At 37.8% G+C, this 6,000-nt stretch overlaps 1 protein-coding gene across 1 annotated transcript in view; it reads left to right on the top strand.

Moving 5' to 3' along the window:
• The first annotated feature begins 2,396 nt into the window (after positions 1-2,396).
• Positions 2,397-6,000, top strand: part of LOC129748146 (uncharacterized) — a 96,755-nt gene continuing 93,151 nt past the window's right edge. The window contains exon 1 of the mRNA XM_055742650.1: positions 2,397-2,400. The gene's annotated coding sequence lies outside the window, so the exon portion shown is untranslated. The remainder of the gene's footprint in view (positions 2,401-6,000) is intronic.

Raw genomic sequence — 6,000 nt, 5'->3', positions numbered from 1 at the left:
ATAAATCTGCAGCACAAAAGAACCGCTACACTTAACTTATGTCGTTTAATCCTTAATGGAACTGCATCAATCGCCTTGGTCCAAGAACCCTATTTCCGAAATGGAACTTTTTACTTAGGGAATTTGCTCAAACCAAACTTTACTGTGTTCAGTGTAATTGGAATGACTAGTGCCCGAATAATGCCTCGTGCATGTATATTGATAAACAATTCTTTAAATGCAACACTTATACCCAATCTAACAACAAGAGATATTTGCGTCGTTCAGGTTTCGCTGCCTGATAGAAAATACGTCTACTGTTCAGCATACTTACCATATGAACAATCATCCCCTACGGATGATTTAAAAAATGTCATTTCATTCTGTGAATCACAAAATACACCTCTTGTAATAGGCTGTGATGCCAATGCCCATCATTTTGTATGGGGTAGCTCAGATATCAATCTGAGAGGCTCAAATTTAATGGAATATTTAAGCAGCACTGATTTAGAAATTCTAAATGTAGGAAATAAACCAACTTTTGTTAGGTGTGACAGAGAAGAGGTGATTGACATCACACTTTGTTCTAGAACAATTTCTCAGGAAATTTCAAATTGGCATGTGCCTAACGAAGAATCGATTTCTGACCACAGGTTTATCTATTTTGAACACTCAGGTGAGTTTTTAGAAACAATTACATTCAGAAACCCAAGAACAACTAATTGGGACCTTTATTTGGAGCATATTGCTATTAAATTTCATGGATATACACCTGAAATTACTACTCCTTCTGAGTTGGATGAAGTGGTTGCAAAAACCACCGAAATTATTTTAAATTCTTATGAAGAAGCGTGTCCCGTACGAACGTTGAAATTCAACAAAAACAGTACACCATGGTGGAACTCAAATCTCAGTAAATTACGAAAAAACTGCAGACGCTCTTGGAACCGAAGGCGCACGGAAGGTTTTGATGCCTTCAAGTTGGCTCGCAGGGCTTACCGGAAAGCAACAAGAGCTGCCGAACGCTCAAGTTGGCAGAACTACTGCACAAACATTTCAAGCTTGCACGAAGCAAGTAGGTTAAATAAAGTCTTAGCCAAATCAAAAGATTATCAGGTTTCATACCTTAAAACCCCTAGTGGTGATTATACATCAAACGACGAAGAAACATTAAGTTGTCTATTCAATACTCACTTTCCAGGATGTGTTGATCAAGATTCATCGATAGAGCCTGAGTTCTTTTCTGGAAGTCTAGATTCCTTGCATTTTGCTCGGAAAATAGTTACTACAGAATCGATCAAATGGGCAATCGATGGTTTTGCTCAATACAAATCTCCTGTAAGTGACGGTTTATTTCCAGTTTTGCTTCAAAAAGGTTTCGATCATTTCAAACACATATTAAGAAAAATAATGATAAGCAGTTTTGCTCATGGATATATTCCTAAACTTTGGCGGCAGATAGCCGTGAAATTCATCCCTAAAGGGGGACGATCATCATACGACGAAGCCAAAAGCTTTCGTCCTATTAGTCTAAGTTCATTTCTATTAAAAGCACTTGAACGTTTAATTGATCATCATATCAGGCAAGAATGCCTTGTCCAACATCCGCTTAATGCGACACAACATGCATACCAAACAGGAAAATCAACATTAACTCTTCTGCACAACGTAGTACATAATATTGAAAATAGTTTTTCACAGAAAGAATCATGTCTAGGAGCATTTCTAGACATAGAAGGAGCATTTGATAATGTCTCGTTTACATCAATAATGGATGCGGCACTACTTCATGGAGTGCCTAGTGTTATAACTAACTGGATTAGCGCAATGCTAAGTAACAGGAATCTTCATTCGTCTTTAAGACAGGCTTCAATAACAAAAGTTAGCACACGTGGTTGCCCACAGGGAGGTGTACTATCACCTCTTTTGTGGAACCTAGTTGCAGACGGTTTGTTGAGAAAACTCAATGACCGTGGAATACCAACCTATGGATTCGCAGATGATTATCTTCTGCTGGTAAGAGGTTTGTGCATAAGCACATTATTTGATATAATGCAACAAGCTCTGCGCTCTGTTGAACGATGGTGTTCTCATGTAGAACTTTCAGTTAATCCTCTAAAAACTAACATTGTTTTATTTACTAAAAAACGTATCACCCGCGGGGTGCGCCCTCTGCTGTTTTATGGTTCCGAAATCACCGTGTCTAATCAAGTTAAATATTTGGGTGTCATTCTTGACTCCAAATTAAACTGGTCTGTTCACATCGAATTCAGAATCAAAAAAGCATGCATGGCCTTCGGACAATGCCGACGTGCAATCGGAAAAAACTGGGGACTCAAACCTAAACATATTCACTGGATTTATTCCACAATAGTAAGACCAATTCTGGCCTATGGGTGTCTAGTGTGGTGGCAGAAAGGAGAAGTTGCAACAGTTCGGACTAAACTAAATCACCTTCAAAGAATGTGTCTTTTGGGGATGTCCGGATCGTTCACTACAACTCCTACTGCAGCACTAGAGGCTCTGTTTTCTATCAAACCTCTACACTTGTTCCTAAAACAGGAAGCCTTCTCATGTGCTTTTCGCCTACAGGCAGTTGGTCTCTGGCTGTCAGGAAATATCGAAAGATCATCGAGTCATACAAATGTGTGGCCTGAATTAGTTAGATTAAACAAGTTTAATCTAGCGCCAAACGATTTAACACTCTCGAGTAGTTTTCCCTACATGGGGTTTAAAGTCAAATTTCCTTCTCCTCAAGAATGGTTATCAGGTTTCGTAGAGGACCAAATGTCCTCTCATGTTGTATTCTATACTGACGGTTCATTATCAAACGGCCGTGCAGGTGCAGGAATTTACTGTCACGAGTTGAACATAGAATATGCTCAACCTCTAGGAAAATATTGTACAGTCTTTCAGGCTGAGCTATATGCTATTATGTATGGAGTGCAAATTGCACTTCAAAAGAAGATTATGTTCAGAACAATTTATTTCTGTTCAGATAGCCAAGCAGCTATCAAATCACTCAGTGCTTCCAGTTCTAGATCAAAACTGGTAATCGCATGCCGGAAAGCAATCGAAGAACTTGCTGAAGGCAATGGATTAAACCTTCTATGGGTACCCGGACATAAGGGAATTTTTGGAAACGAATGCGCCGACGAACTCGCTAGAGCTGGGTCGGAAAAGGAATTTTACGGACCAGAGCCGGCTGTCCCAATATCACCATGTTGGTTCAGAAACCAAATTCAAACTTGGTCCTCTAACCAGCATGAACGATACTGGGAAGAGTTGGACACTTGTCGTCAAACTAAATTATTTTTAGAAAAACCATCTCCAATCATATCGAGTTACTTATTAACTTTAAATAAATTTCATTGCAGCATCTTGATCAGAGCACTCTCCGGTCATTGTAAACTCAACTATCACATGCACAACATTCAGCGTGCTGAATCTCCAGTATGTGGTAGTTGTGAATCAGATGTGGAAGATCCCTTCCATCTTATATGTAACTGTCCCTCATTTGCCAGACTACGTTTTCGTACTCTGGGATCTTACGCTTTAAGCGAATCTGAGTTTAAGAAATTAAACTTAAAAAACATTCTATCATTCCTTACCGAATGTAGAAAAGAGCTTTAATGCTAATAATCCCTAGTGGAAAGGCTTTATGCCATCTTAAATAGATTGAATTTATTTCTTCCTTTTATAGGTTTTTCAGGTTTCTCAGGTAAATGATGAAATCTTGGATAAAAAAAAAGGCTAGGCACAATTTTCCCGTATGTTTGGATAACGTGCCGCTATTAAGCCTACCCCCATTCTGATACCTGATAGTCTTCTGGAAAATGTTGACGCATTACGATTATATAAAACTAATGTAAAAAAAAACTGAACCAATTATTCATACTAGATTAAATCCCAATGCAATTGAATTTTTTACTTTGATTGCCTGCCTCAAACAGTTAGCTTCCCTGAAGCGTTACTGACGAACTAACCATTCATTCCGTCCGGTGGAAAACTGACCTCATCTGTGAAAACTTTCCGCCTCTGATCCTTGCTTGGCTGGCTGACTGACCAAACCAGGACGATTCGCCGACGAAGCATGGAAAAAGACAAATTCATTGCCAACAGATTAGTTCATAAATGAATTTGTGTCAAGTTTGCAAAAATATGGCTTCATTCGGTTTGCTCTTTCGGTTTCGGAACTAGCAAGCGAATAAGAACCCTCAAGGGCCCCAAAGCATGGCTTTTCAATTTCATTTTACTTCTTTCTTTTATATAAACGAAAAACAGCTTTGGGGGAGACATGCTCATCACAGTTTGTGATGGAGCTCAACAGATGTTTCATAGTTCCACTCAGTTTTTTGCTGGATGATTTTCGTTTACCGCTTATGATGATGGCGAAAGTTCCAGAAAAAGTTCTTCCATTTCCTCTATTTATTTGTTTTTGAAATTATATGGATGAGTAAAAAAAAAACCTTGCATTACATGCTACGCTTTCTTACAAATGTTAAGTTCAAAAAACTAGTTGTAACAAATATGATGAATTATGGTTCAAAACATGTATTACTTATTTTTAAAGTCTTTGGCATCACGCAACGTTTGTTTGGTAACAAAATAGTAACTGAGACTTCCTTTTCAGATGACATTCCACACAACCCGAAATTTAGTCATTTCCAACCTCATCCTTACATATTGATTTTCATCTTTCTGTAGCAAACTAATATATCTACATTAGACTGAGTCGATTTGGGGTCATTTTCGAATTTCTCAAACCCTGGGGTCTCAAAAGCTTCGTTTTGGTCCAAAACTCATCCATGATTTTTTGCAGAATTTTTAAGTAACGTTTACATGAGTAAATTTGGACTTTTAGGTTTGTATGGGAAAATTGAATATTTTGTACTGAAAAATCAACATCATTTTTGTTTCTTCTGTGGAACCGAGCCTGCTGATGGGTTTTGTGCCAATTTATAAATTTCTTATAGGAAATTTTCCGCTGAACAATTTTGTCGAAGACCGTAAATTCGTATCTTATTAGACAAAAAAGTTATTAGCTGTTTAACATGGGTATGTCTTTTGGCATTGATGAACAATAAATTCAATTTACACCACTGCTTGTGCCCCGCGAAGTATTGCATGAAAAGTAGTCATGCAATACCTCGCAAGGCACACAACAGTGGTGTCTATTGAATTTATTGTTTATCAATGCCAAAAGACATACCTCTGTCGAACAGCTAATAACTTTTTTGTCTAATAAGATACGAATTTACGGTCTTCGACAAAATTGTTCAGCGGAAAATTTCCTTTAGGAATTTTATAAATTGGCACAAAAACCACCAGCGGGCTCGGTTGCACAGAAGAAACAAAAATGATGTTGATTTTTCAGTACAAAATATTCAATTTTCCCATACAAACCTAAAAGTCCAAATTTACTAATGTAAACGTTACTTGAAAATTCTGCAAAAAATCATGGATGAGTTTTGGACCAAAACGAAGCTTTTGAGACCCCAGGGTTTGAGAAATTCGAAAATGACCCCAAATCGACTCAGTCTAATCTACATACTTAAAGGGTGTTCGGATCAAAAAGTGGCCAAACTTAATTGCATGTAAATCGTTTATTTGTAAATTAAAAAATAAATCAAAGTATATTTCTTTTTGGAGTTAAATGTGTATTAAAAAAAACTTAAAAATATTCAGCTAGGATTCCGGTCAATCTAGTTCAAATTGGCGAGCCTTTCGTTTGACGCCTGCCATCAGATTTTCTACAGTCATCTTATCCACTTTATCAGCTGCAGAACGCCAGTTTGCTTTGAACTTCTTCTCGCTGCCAATAGTTGTTTGGGTCTTTTTAAGGTTCTGCTTAACTATCGCCGAATGTTTTTCGAATGGGCGAAGTTCTGGTGTGTTAGGAGGGTTTTTAACGTTGGGCACCACCTGAATGTTTTTAGCGGCTACCACTTTATGGCCTTTTTCCATAATGGCAGAATGCCTAAACCGGCCAAAACAGCACAGACAAGTCATGTTTTATTT

The sequence above is a fragment of the Uranotaenia lowii genome, chromosome 2 (genome assembly GCF_029784155.1).
Source record: "Uranotaenia lowii strain MFRU-FL chromosome 2, ASM2978415v1, whole genome shotgun sequence".
NCBI classification, from domain to species: domain Eukaryota; kingdom Metazoa; phylum Arthropoda; class Insecta; order Diptera; family Culicidae; genus Uranotaenia; species Uranotaenia lowii.
The sequence above is the reverse complement of the archived record's forward strand: the minus strand, read 5'-3'. Positions and strand labels throughout refer to the sequence as shown.